This window comes from Dysidea avara, chromosome 5 (assembly GCF_963678975.1).
Source record: "Dysidea avara chromosome 5, odDysAvar1.4, whole genome shotgun sequence".
NCBI classification, from domain to species: domain Eukaryota; kingdom Metazoa; phylum Porifera; class Demospongiae; order Dictyoceratida; family Dysideidae; genus Dysidea; species Dysidea avara.
Window position 1 is genome coordinate 15,024,677 of NC_089276.1, and position 14,192 is coordinate 15,038,868.

At 38.4% G+C, this 14,192-nt stretch overlaps 1 long non-coding RNA gene across 2 annotated transcripts; it reads right to left on the minus strand.

The window, feature by feature from the left end:
* Positions 1 to 5,462: 5,462 nt before the first annotated feature.
* On the minus strand, positions 5,463 to 6,601 carry LOC136256247 (uncharacterized). Of its 2 annotated transcripts, none has more exons than XR_010701401.1 (5): positions 6,442 to 6,601; positions 6,085 to 6,407; positions 5,896 to 6,023; positions 5,758 to 5,841; positions 5,463 to 5,699 (listed from the first exon to the last, which is right to left on the minus strand). It is a non-coding gene; the product is annotated as an uncharacterized lncRNA (long non-coding RNA). The 2 variants fall into 2 exon arrangements; XR_010701400.1 differs by having other exon boundaries at positions 5,758 to 5,845.
* Between the last annotated feature and the right edge of the window lie 7,591 nt (positions 6,602 to 14,192).

Consider the following 14,192-nt stretch of genomic DNA (forward strand, 5'->3'; position numbering starts at 1 on the left):
TAGGATTATAAACCCAAAATGTGATTCTGATACCATGTGTAGATCTACCACTGACAGTGGCTGACTTTCTGTGTTTATTGTGTGAATGCTATCCCACTAGGGACCTGTGAGACTGACTGTGAATACAGGGAGTCAGAAACATACCTAAAACGTAAAGAATGCAGGAACCAGACTTAATCAATGCATAAACTTGCAGTATTGGGACAATTACTTTTTAAAAGTAACTGATTACATATCACATAATTATTACTTGCAACTGAACTATTTAGTTACAGGTACATATTATATTACCCACATAATAAAATAACTATAATAATATATGTGACCGTCTCAGCAAAAAGCCAACTTGTTCGCACAAGCATGCATATTGAGAAAATTGAAATTTAAGAATAATTTGTAAAATTGTGCAATATATCACTGTATTGTGATACACCAGAGGCAATAATATTATGTGACCGGATTTGCAAAAAGGGGTCTTCCACACACATCCAATTCATAGTGAGTTCATAGAATTGGATGTGTGTGGAAGCCTTTTCGCAAACATGGCGCCATACCTTCCGCATACTTCAATTTTCGGAGATCTGGTATGGCTCATCAGAATCCTTGATCAATGGCGAATCGAGTGATACATAGGAGTTTGTGAAGTGACTAAAAAAAGGCAGGATAGAGCCTTGTGTCGCCAAATTATGCATTCAGATACGTAATAAAACAGCAGGAAAAACCTGTTTTCTTTCGTATGTTTTATAATGTAACCCGGTACAATAATTGGTTAGGCACTTACTTCAGGCAGATTCTTAATCAGCAAGTATTGACACATAGAATGATACCAAGTTTAGCAAATTTGGTTGATGGTAACAGGTTACTTTTTGGGGATTTTCCCACCAGAGTAATTAAATTGTCCAATAAATTGCATGGGGGCGCATATTATGTTGTAATCAATAGTAAATAAATGTTACCAATGGTAATGCTAGAGCATTACTTCGGGCAGAATTGTGTAGGGGCTTTAAATTTTTTGTAATGTCCTGTAGAGATTATGGGTGCTAATGCTTGCATTTTTGTATTTAGTACAAAATGCATGTATTTTACAAAGGGCAAGAAATGATGGCTGTCGACAAGGTTTTCAACCAACTGGTTTGACTAAGCTAAGACTACCAAAATGTCATGGAGTTGATTTTTAGCTGTTATGATACATAATTCATAAGAACTAATAGCAAAACTTGATGTTATGTAAAATTTTATTTTGACTAGTTCGGTTTACAATCTCCAATAGTAAGTTTTGATATGAGTTTTTCACTGATACAAAGGATATCAAGGATTAACTACATAGTTAAACTGACAGGACAAACCGTGTATTAGCACTAGGTGATCCAATGTCTAGCCACGGACAAACACACTATTAACACATGTATGTAACAATATCTTGTACAAAGTAAACAGAGCTAAAAGTGCATCTAACCATAGATTATAATCTATGATCTAACAAAGTCAAACTGAGGGATCCTGACTACAAGGGTAGGCCCAGACTTGATGCATATAAGACTAGGTACATAGTTAGTATATAACATGCCACACTTACACGTATTGGCTTCATTGTTCATTCCTTGGGAGGTAACGCAGATGGTCAGGTCATCTTCTTGGTAATCTTAATGTTTCGCGCAATAAGTCACGTGAGTGCATCAGATCTCCGACGAATAGACCTACGCAACCAGATGCGGGCGGTGGATGGGAAACAGAATTTATTTGGAGTGGCCTAATATATGGGCAGTTCAAGGTCGCGTACTTTAATATCAGTGGTGCTCGTCACTGTCACGGTGATGGTGGTCTGGTAAGTTTTAGGAAACAACAAGAACCAAAGTGGGTCGCTGTCAATATCAATACAGCCGATTTTTGATGGTGAAATTCCAGGTGACCTTGCATTGAAAAATGTTCGGACCAGAACATCTGAAGATGAAGATAACAAAAGTACTGATGTTGCAAATAGCGGTATTCTTGGTCGCAAATCTGTGGAAAAGTTGTGTACTGGTAGAAGCCGGCGTGGAGCTAATCCTTTGTGTGCAAACCGTAGGCGTAGTAGTCTCATTGTGTTTACAAGAATGAGGCATGCTGTACTGTGGCATCTATATCTTCACAAAGAAGAGGCAAAGAAATGTGTACTCCCAAATAATACCATCTGTTTTCTTACTAATGACTATTCATATTACAAAATTGCTGATGTTCTGTTGGTTCGTGACTGCAGTAATTTGTGCAATCGTCCTGCATATCCGAATCAGTTAATTCTCCGATACAATCAAGAACCTCCCCGATTTGAAGGTGAGATATGTCAACAGTCATCACCAGATTACATGAGGGTCAGTTACACACTATCTAGTACTATCCCTTATCCATACATGTGTTGGCCAGACACTCAACATCCTTTACTAAATGTGTTAAAACTTGATCCACCTTCTGGAAGGCATGGGGTTGCGATGTTTATCAGTGATAGTAAACCATGGAGAACAGACTACTTGGAGGAATTAATGAAATATATACACATTGATTCATATGGAACAGTTCTTCATAACACTGACATGCCTTCGTCAAGAGGGAAAGGTTCAAATGACTTTATATCAGTTAAACTGGATTGATCAAAGAAAAGGGCTACAAGTTTTTAATCGCATTTGAAAACTCAATATTTCCTGAGTATGTTTCTGAGAAAATCTGGCATGCTTACTTGTCACAAACTATTCCTATTTATTATGGCACTTCAGATGTGTATGATCAGGTACCTGGTGCTAATACTTTTATTGATGCTACAAAGTTTGATGGACCCCAGCAGCTAGCAGAATATATTAAAAAGATAGAGCAGGATGATTCATTGTATAAATCATTTTTCAAATTTGACATTAACCAAACTTTGAGGTTTCAAAAAAACTGTCCACAAGAATCATTGGGATGTGCCATGTGTAGACTTTTATATCAAGTAAAACAGGAACGTTGTAAATTTATTTGAATCATGTTTTTAATGACGTAGTCACAATTATACAGGAAATGACACTGTTATATAATAGACTCTGAGATGTGTTGAAACAACATGTAACAGTTACATAGACTAGAAAGTCTACATGTGTGTTGTCATTAACCATGGCATAGATACAAACTAATGGTAACTATAGTTACTATTAAGTTATAATTTTAGTGGTCCTCTAAGGGGTGGATCTAGGATTTCACCAGAGAGGTGCTATAACAGAACAAAGTATTAGTGATAAGGTGAGTGGTAAATGGAAGTATAGTATGCATGCAAAGCACACTAGGATAAGCTTAGTATATGTATACCCTGCAGCTGATACCCATTGCTTTGTATCTCCACACCATACACTACTCTAGCTCTCGTATGGACCAATAGTCCATATACTAATGCAATGGACTATTTTTCCGTATACTTTAAGAAAATAGGTTGGGGCATGTTTGAACCTGTGTACTACAGTGGTCAGTTCCAGGAAACTTCCAAAGTATTTCCGTGTCATTTCTACACTATCTTCATAATTATTTCCACACAGGCCACACTTCCACATTATTTCCATACAATTTCTAAGTTCCATTCTACCCTTCCATACTGTTTCCAACTTTCTGCTTCCATGCCACACTTCTAAACCAGTTTACATACCAGCTACTTGCTGCACTGCTACGGAACTTCTGTCTTGCCACAGCCTGTTCAGATGGCAGCAGAGCTAGGGTAGCTCAGTTATGTAGTGAACAAGCTGATAATTCCTTGCTTGATCATAGTAAAATAAGGATTAGGGTATTTTACTACAAACTGACTGTTCTAATAGAGTACTGTTCTAATAGAGTGTCGATCTAAGGAGCTATGTACAGTTCCACTTAGTGTTGTTTTAGTTAACCAAAACTAAAACTAAAAGTGGTTTTAGTTAGGGCTTTAACTTTTAGTTATCTGAAACTAAATCTAAAACTTAAGTTTTTTCTGCCGGATTTGTCAAAAGACTAAAACTAAAAGTGCCTCAATTTTTATGCAGAAACTTATACTAAAAATATCATTTAATGTTTACAAATAACTGAAACTAAAGCTAAACGTACTTGCCAAGTATACAAATAATTAAAACTAAAAGTACTTACCACCTACAATTATAAAAGTTGTTGATTGTTTAAAGCTAACATTAAAGTACCTTGCTATATTGTAGTAACACATATAGCTAATTATTCACTATATACATAGCTATCTGCCAGTGTATATAAAAGTAGCTAAAAGTGTTTTGTTGTAAAGATATTTAATCATCATCACAAGGGTTTAATGCCAAAAAAGTTACTACTGCAACATTGTCAAGCAGGATGTAGCTAACTTAAACTATCACAGAGTTTAGTTATAAGAGCTCTTTTAAAATTAGTGACATCATGTGCACTGTATTATACTTGTTCTTTGAAAAAAAAATCATGTAGGTTAGCTGTTGCATTCATTATTGCATAAACCAAACATGGTAATTATTGAAGGGTGGTATGCACTGACTGCTAAATCAGTCTTCATATTTACTACAATTATTGTTTTGGCACTTGCTACAGCGAATCATTTTGATTTTGGTACCTTAGTACATTCTGTTGATCTTGTGCTTACCATGTCTATCTTGGTACCTTAATTGTCACATTGTGTATCTTGTATTTTCGAAACATTTAGAATATGCTTTGCCACAACAAACAAGCAAACGTATGCTTTTAAATTTGCAGGTGTGTAATTTTTATTACTCAGTAGTCAATACAATAACACAAATACTGTTTGCCATGTGGCACTTGTCCATCAATGTCTAGTGATGGTGGTTGTTTTGGTAAGTTGTGCAGGGTTCCACAGTTCTCCTATATTTGACACCACAGGAATTTCTGATGTCATCCTAACCAATCCCAATGAAACCCTGCATTATCACACCTCAAGCTAACCTTTGAGTTGAAGGCAACTCATGGAATGGGGCAAAAGTCTACCCCATGAGACTCGCATGTGGGTACATATCCCCCCCCCTCCCAGCCTGACATGTATCTTTTTATTTATTATTTATTAATTTAGCTTATGAGTTTTGTTTGTTTTATTATTTTTGCACTGCCTATTATATTCACAATAATGATTGCATATTTTGAATGTAGTCTCCTAGATCTAGGGGTGGGCTTCACTGTGCGAAAAGTTCCATGTCCGCTTGTAGGTAATGCGTATAAAATGGCCATGAAATTTGTCATTTCAGCCACATTTCATACTTAGAACATTAATTTAGTAGATTTCAGTAAAGTTTCATAAAGAGGATAGAGAAAGATTCACTGCATCTAGAATGGTGCTGGAAATGAGGCAGTGAAGAAATGTACATTTTAACACTGTGAAATGCATACAGGATGTAAAAAATCCTGTAGCTGAAATCAACATTTTCTATATTGTGCATCTGCTTTATACTGCGCTAGTAATATAGCTAGCAATGTCTCGCTCCAGTGTCGTATTTACTACCCACAATACGTATTTCATTAATAAGTAAAAAAGCACATCATTTGTACAGCAACTATAATTTTCAGTTCACAAATTGAAGTTCTTGACACCTTCAGGAATCTTTTTTTCTGAGGAATGTTACATCACTAAAATTAATGTAGATTTGCTCTTTTACTTCTGTCCGTTGAGTGCAGCTTTCTTCTCCTAATCTGTTTCATCACTAGTTATATATAGTTCTTATAGGTAGCATCTGTAAAAATGTTGTTACAATAAAAATATTGCTATAGCAATTTTTTTCTGTGACAAACCTTGAATTAATTTATACTATTCCTTGTACAGTGTCATTCATAGCTTTCACAAGATCCAGCCATGATCACAGGTTTCTCCACTGCCTAACTTCAATAGACCACAAAATACTCATTTCCAAGAACTATAGCAGAACTTACTATCTGATTTCATCTACAGTACTACCACAAGACATCATCAGCAGTCCAAGTTTTGAAAGCATCAGTAACTACTTTGTAACTTCCTTTGACAACTTTACGTAGCTAGGTGATGTTGATGGCAGATCCCACTGCCATGCAATGATAGATAAAAAATTAATAATGAATCATGAATTAGCCGCATCTTCTTACCTCACAATTACTACAAATGCAGCTCTTCCTATATGTCTTTCTGCAAAGTTCCCTATGTCAGGGTAGCTTGCACTTGCAGTCATCTATAAAGTAGACTTAACCAATTCACTGTGAGGTAGTTGTACTAGAGATGATGAGTGCTTGTGGAATGCACCCAGTTGTTTCTCGACCAAGGGGGTGTTATCCTCTACTCCTTTTGCCAGCAAGCAACATGCGATATTGTAGCCACCAAATGCTTGTAGCACTGTAGCTAGCTACTGTAGCAAAGGTCTACAATTGTGGCGTCGCTAGAAACTGGCGGAAAAGGATGGAAGAGGCGATATCTATGAACGATCATAACAGTCTTTATAGCTATACCTGCAGGTAAGTCTGCCATGGAGCACAAGCACTGTTCTAGTTCTGGATGACAACAAGCTGCATCATTGCTAGAGCCTCGTTATTAACTGCGACTAGAACAATCGGAAGAAACATGCAGCGAAGGTGATTGTGTGCAATCTGTGCATGCATGCATGCTGTTGGTATATATCTAATCAAAAACAGCCAAGCTGTAAAAAAAGGTGCGGCCCCCAAAAAGGCCATGGTGAAAAAAGATGTGAAATCCAAGGTGGCGGCCAAGAAATGGCTGTGATGGTAGGTTAATGGTTACATTTTAATAACAACAATTCAGGTGAATTTGGTGCCAAGACCAAGCGGCACAAAATTCACCTGAATTGTCGTTATTAAAATGTAACCATTAACCTACCATCACAGCCATTTCTTGGCCGCCACCTTGGATTTCACATCTTTTTTCACCATGGCCTTTTTGGGGGCCGCACCTTTTTTTACAGCTTGGCTGTTTTTGATTAGATATCACTTCTTTTTGTATTTGTATACTGCAAAGCCGGCCTATGGCTGGCTTTGGGGCTTTTTTAACCCATGTGTTTTTTTCTTACTACAGGAAGAAGAAAAGAACTTAAAGAAGAATTTTAGTACTTCAATTATTTTTGATTTTATTAGTAATTATACAAATTATATACATATATTTATTACATGCCCATTATGCCCCACAGGATATTTTTTTTGCAGCTGATCTCTCTACTGGGTGACTTGAAATGTAGCTGAACTATATACAGGATGGTTTCTTTGTAGCTGAGCTCTCTACAAGGTAACCTCTTCTAGCTGGTCTCTCTACAGGGTATTTTGTTTCTAGCTGAACTCTCTACAGGTGATTTGTTTACAGCTAAACTCCCTACATGGTGGTGTCTTTGTAGCCGAACTCTCTACATGATGATTTCTTTGTACCTGAACTCTCTATAAGGTGACTTCGTCTAGCTGAACTCTCTACAGGGTGATTTTTTTGTAGCTGAACTCTCTGCAGGGTGATTTGTTTGCAGATGAACTCTCTACATGATGGTTTCTTTGTAGCTGAACTCTCTACAAGGTGACTTCGTCCAGCTGATCTCTCTACAGGGTGATTTGTTTCTAGCTGAACTCTCCACAGGTGATTTGTTTGCAGCTAAACTCTCTACATGGTGGTTTCTTTGTAGCTGAACTCCCTACATGATGGTTTCTTTGTAGCTGAACTCTCTACAAGGTAACTTCTTCTCTACAGGGTGATTTGTTGTAGTTGAATTCTCTACAAGGTGGTTTGTATGAGGCTGAACTCTCTACATGGCGGTTTCTTTGTAGCTGAACTCTCTACAGAGTGATTTGTTTGCAGCTGCACTCTCTGCATGATGGTTTCTCTGTAACTGAACACTCTACAAGGTGACTTCTTCTAGCTGATCTTTCTACAGGGTGAATTGTTGTAGCTGAACTATCTACAAGGTAACTTCTTCTAGCTGATCTCTATACAGGGTGATTTGTTTGTAGTTGAATTCTGTACAGGTGGTTTCTTTGTAGCTGAACTCTGTACATGATGGTTTCTTTGTAGCTGAACTCTTTACAAGGTGACTTCTTCTAGCTGAACTCTCTACGGGGTAATTTCTTTGTAGCTGAACTCTCTATATGATGGTTTGTTTGTAACTGAACTCTCTACAAGGTAACTTCTTCTAGCTGATCTTTCTACTGGGTGATTTGTTTCCAGCTGAACTCTCTACATGGTGGTTTCTTTGTTGCTGAACTCTCTACAAGGTGAAGTCTTCTACCTGATCTCTCTACAGGGTAATTTGTTTGTAACTGAACTCTGTACAAGTGCGTTTTTGTGGGTGATCTCACTGCAGGTTGATTTGTTTGTAGCTGAACTCACTAAAGGGTGATTTTGCTTGTAGCTGAACTCCTTGCATTGTATCTAGTTTCTAGCTGATCTCTCTACAGGGTGATTTGTTTGTAACAGATCTCTCTACAAGTTGATTTGTGTGTAGCTGATCTCTCTGCAGGTTGATTAATTTGCAGCCGATCTCTCTACAAGGTAGTTTGTTTGTAGCTGAACTGTCTATAAAGTGATTTATTTGTAGCTGATCTCTCTGCAGGTTGATTTGTTTTAGCTGAACTCTCTACAGGGTGATTTACTTGTAGCTGAACTCCTTACATTGTGTGTAGTTTCTAGCTGATCTCTCTATAGGGTGATTTGTTTGTAGCTGATCTCTCTACAAGTTGATTTGTGTGTAGCTGATCTTTCTACGGGTTGATTTGTTTGTAGCCGATCTCTCTACAGGGTAATTTGTTTGTAGCTGAACTCTGTACAAGGTGCTTTTTTTGTAGGTGATCTCACTGCAGGTTGATTTGTTTGTAGCTGAACTCACTAAAGAGTGATTTGCTTGTAGCTGAACTCCTTACATTGTGTCTAGTTTCTAGCTGATCTCTCTACAGGGTGATTTGTTTGTAGCTGAACTCTCTATAAGGTGATTTGTTTGCAGCTGAACTCTCTACATGGTGGTTTCTTTGTTTGCTGAACTCTCTGCAGGGTGTTTTGCTTGTAGCTGAACTCTCTACAGGGTGATTTGTTTCTAGCTAATCTCTCTACAGGTTGATTTGTGTGTAACTGATCTCTCTACAAGCTGATTTGTTTGTAGCTGAATTCTCTGCAAAGTGTTTTGTTTATAGCTGACCTCTCTTCAGGGTGATTTGTTTCTAGCTGATCTCTCTACAGGGTGATTTTTTTGTAGCTGACCTCTCTTCAGGGTGATTTGTTTCTAGCTGATCTCTCTACAGGGTGATTTTTTGTAGCTGACCTCTCTTCAGGGTGATTTGTTTCTAGCTGATTGCTCTGCAGGTTGATTTGCTTGTAGATGAACTCTCTATAGGGTAACTTGCTTGTAGCTGAACTCCTTACTTTGTGTCTAGTTTGTAGCTCATCTCTCTACAGGGTGATTTGTTTGTAGCTGAACTCCTTACATTGTGTGTAGTTTCTAGCTGATCTTTCTACAGGGTGATTTGTTTGTAGCTGATCTCTATACAAGTTGATTTGTGTGTAGCTGATCTCTCTGCAGGGTGATTTGTTTGTAGCCGATCTCTCTACAAGGTAATTTGTTTGTAGCTGAACTATCTATAAGGTGATTTGTATGTAGCTAATCTCTCTGCAGATTGATTTGTTTTAGCTGAACTCTGATTTGTTTTAGCTTATCTCTGTACAGGTTGATTTGTGTGTAACTGATCTCTCTACAAGCTGATTTGTTTGTAGCTGATAACTCTGCAGGTTGATTTGTTTCTAGATGATCTCTCTACAAGGTAATTTTTTGTAGCTGACCTCTCTTCAGGGTGATTTGTTTCTAGCTGATCGCTCTACAGGTTGGTTTGTTTGTAGCTGAACTCTCTACACGGTGATTTGCTTGTAGCTAAACTCCTTACATTGTGTCTAGTTTCTAGCTGATCTCTCTACAGGGTGATTTGTTTGTAGCTGATCTCTCTACAAGTTGAATTGTGTGTAACTGATCTCTCTGCAGGTTGATTTGTTTGTAGCCGATCTCTCTACAAGGTAATTTGTTTGTAGCTGAACTGTCTAAAAGGTGATTTGTTTGTAGCTGATCTCTCTGCAGGTTGATTTGTTTTAGCTGAACTCTCTACAGGGTGATTTATTTGTAGCTGAACTCCTTACATTGTGTGTAGTTTTTAGCTGATCTCTCTATAGGGTGATTTGTTTGTAGCTGATCTCTCTACAAGTTGATTTGTGTGTAGCTGATCTCTCTGCAGGTTGATTTGTTTGTAGCCGATCTCTCTACAGGTAATCTGTTTGTAGCTGAACTCTCTATAAGGTGATTTGTTTGTAGCTGATCTCTCTGCAGGTTGATTTGTTTTAGCTGAACTCTCTACAGGGTGATTGCTTGTAGCTGAACTCCTTACATTGTGTGTAGTTTCTAGCTGACCTCTCTACAGGGTGATTTGTTTGTAGCTGATCTCTCTACAAGTTGATTTGTGTGTAGCTGATCTCTCTGCAGGTTGATTTGTTTGTAGCCGATCTCTCTACAGGTAATCTGTTTGTAGCTGAACTCTCTATAAGGTGATTTGTTTGTAGCTGATCTCTCTGCAGGTTGATTTGTTTTAGCTGACCTCTCTACAGGGTGATTTGTTTGTAGCTGATCTCTCTACAAGTTGATTTGTGTGTAGCTGATCTCTCTGCAGGTTGATTTGTTTGTAGCCGATCTCTCTACAGGTAATCTGTTTGTAGCTGAACTCTCTATAAGGTGATTTGTTTGTAGCTGATCTCTGCAGGTTGATTTGTTTTAGCTGAACTCTCTACAGGGTGATTGCTTGTAGCTGAACTCCTTACATTGTGTCTAGTTTCTAGCTGATGTCTCTACAGGGTGATTTTTTTGTAGCTGAACTCTCTACAGGATGATTTGTTTCTAACTTATCTCTCTACAGGTAGATTTGTGTTGATTTGTTCATTGCTGATCGCTCTAAAGGTTGATTTGTTGCAGCTGAACACCCTGCAAAGTGTTTTGTTTGTAGCTGATCACTCTAAAGGGTAATTTGTTTGTAGCTGAACTCTCTCCACAGTGACTTGTGTGTAGCTGAATTCTGTGTAACTGAATTCTCTAGAGAGTGACTTAATTGTAGCTAAATTCTCTACACAGTGCATGACTTGTTTATAGCTGAACTTTCTTCAGTGTGACTTGTAATGTTGTGAATCTCTATAGTGATATATTTGCTTAACTCTCCACATGGTGATTGTCTTCTTGCTGAACTGTCTATAAGATTAACTGTTTGCAGCTGAACTCCCTACAGAATAACTTGTGATGTAATAAAATTCTATAATGGAATAAATAAACTAGCCTAATGCTCTATTAGGGTGACTGTTTTATTAGAGTATCTCGATCTCGCATTTGCTACACGGAGTTGGCTTTCGAATCATAACTCAGTGGTTTGTAATCCGATTCTTCTGTACTACTGCAAGGACTTTCTATGAAGATTATTCCAGCTATACACCGATTTTCAGCTCATTGCTCTAAGCGGTTTGCCTAGTAGGCGTGAAAACTAATACTTTTTTATTCATAAAAATCGATCGCGTAATTGTGACACAGGTTGGGTTTTGTGTCATATCTCCGTGGTCTTTATCTCGATTCTTTCAAACCACCAAAAGGCACTCCTACGATGGTTACTCCATCTACATAGCAATTTTCAACTCATTCCATGAAGCGGTTTACCCGTAGGCGTGACAACAAATCGATCTTGTTTTACGCGAATAATCGGTCATAACTCCTGGACCATTCATCGGATTTGTACCAAATTTGATGCTAGGATTCGCCATTGGACTCTCTTTCTGTGTGCCAAATTTCAAGGCGATCGGAGTACGCGTTTGCTTGTTATAGCAATTTTTGCAAGTGTGCGAAAAGACGAAGAAGAAGAAGAAGAAGAAGAAAAAAAAACGAAACTTTGGCAGCTCGTATCTCGGAAATGGCTGGAGCGATTTCCTTCAAATTTGGAATGTAGATTCCCTTGGCTGGCGGGCAACTGTGTAGCAAATTTGGTTCCAATCAGATAAGTGATCACCGAGATACAAAGGTGTGAAAATGACGTTTTCGTTCTTCCTGTCAATATACTCACGGTGTGGCGCGCCGGCTTCTTGGGCCGCACGACACACTACCGTGTGTCTTGATATACGAGCATGATAGAGTAGTGACCTCATCCATGCGCAGCCATATAGCTAGTGTGGTGGATGCACTGTGGCTAATTAGATTGTCCACACTGATTAGTAAAAATATTCATGTACTTGAATGCATTCCTGTCAACTTCTTAGTCAGCCTTAGCCTACATTAACAGAGCAAAGCCCAACACACACACACACACACACACACACACACACACATACAAACACACACACAAAAGACAATACCTTCAGCTACCACTTGCCTACCTGACTGCATCTGTGTGCTAGCTACTCATGTAGGCTGGTGCTAAGAGTCATCGTAAGCATAATCCTTTGAGGGCAGGACTAGTATTATACGTAACTCACAGAAAGGTGTACCATACAGTATCTCATGTGAATGTGTGGGCATGGCAGCCCAATTAAGTACACTGTTAAAATGAAGAGTAACCACAACTCTCAAGGAGTTCCCAGTGTAGTGAGGATTTAACAATCCTGGGGAGTAACCATTACTCCAAAGGAGTAACTGGGGAGTAACACATGCTCTGAAGGTGGTGTCACTTACTCTTCAGAGTAATGGCTATTCTCTTCAGAGTGTTGGTTACTCTCCATGGGGTGTTAAATCCTCCCTACACTGGGAACTCTCAGAGTGGTGGTTACTCTTTATTTTTAACAGTGTATCACCTGTACCTTCACCCACTACATATGTTATATTAGAGCTATGGATGGTCTGCCTCCCCAGTTGTCATTCGGTTGCCACTTAACACCTGGGTAACTGTACTGGGCATCAAACCTGGCTGAAACCTTTCAATTACCAAATTCAGACCACTTATCTTAACTGCCTCAATTACTCTCTCTCTCTCTTTCTTTCTCGCACACACACACACACACACACACACACACACACACACACACACACACACACACACACACACACACACACACACACACACACACACACACACACACACACACACACACACACACACACACACACACACACACACACACACACACACACACACACACACACTAGCTACTACACAACATTAAATTTTTCCATGTATCAAAGCACTGATTGTGCCTACCAAAGGTAATGGATTTGATAGTGACAGACTGTGAGCAGCTACAGAATTTGTTTGTGATTTATAATGTCCGTGCTTGCATGCATGCATGAGTCAAAAGCAATAGCAAAGTATAAGTCCTTTCAAACTATTGGCACACAGACTAACAGCTGTTCCTTCAAGCCATTAAAATGAATATAACCATTAACACTAATGAAATAATGTGCTGTGGTGGATTCCCAGTATGCAAATTCATAGAATTTTTTGCACTACACATCACTGCCTGCTTCGAAGAGCTTTTGCTCAATATGCTTCACACATCACTGTGGAGATTATTGTGAACACTTGGCACTTTTAAGTTAGTTTTAATATAGAAAAAGCTAGCTACCACCATTAGCAGGACACATGTGCATAGATGGATTGCATTCCATCTTAAGAGCCTCTGTGATTGAAACTTACTTTGCTACATGCTTAATGTATGTTCCTGACATGTAGATATGTATTATAGTGCACACAATAGTTGCTAACAGGTGACTAGAAATTCATTTACAACAGAACAAAGTAATGTTATAGTTTAATATGTATTCAACCAAAAGCATTTAAAAGTAGGGCTACCAAAAAAGTCACCATTTAAGGGTCCCTATTTAACAACTGGGTAAACCGGAGCAATGTGAGTAATCTTTATTGCTCAAGGAAGCAGCAACAGCAACTGAGCATCAACCCTGGCTGAAACCTTACAATTACCAAATATTGATTGTGCCTACTAAAATTCATGCATTTGATAGTGACAGACCGTTAGCAGCTATAGAAGTTTTTTTGTGATTCAAAATATCTATAGACCATGCTTACATGAATGAATAGCAAAGTATATAAGTCCCTTCCAAGCATTGGCGACACAAACACACTAACAGCTGTTACTTCAAGCCACTAAATGGATATAACCACTAATGAAATAATGCTAACGACACGCTGTGGTGGATGCCCAGTATGGAAATTCATAGAGTAGATTACTAAGCTACACTTCACTGCCTGCTTTGAAG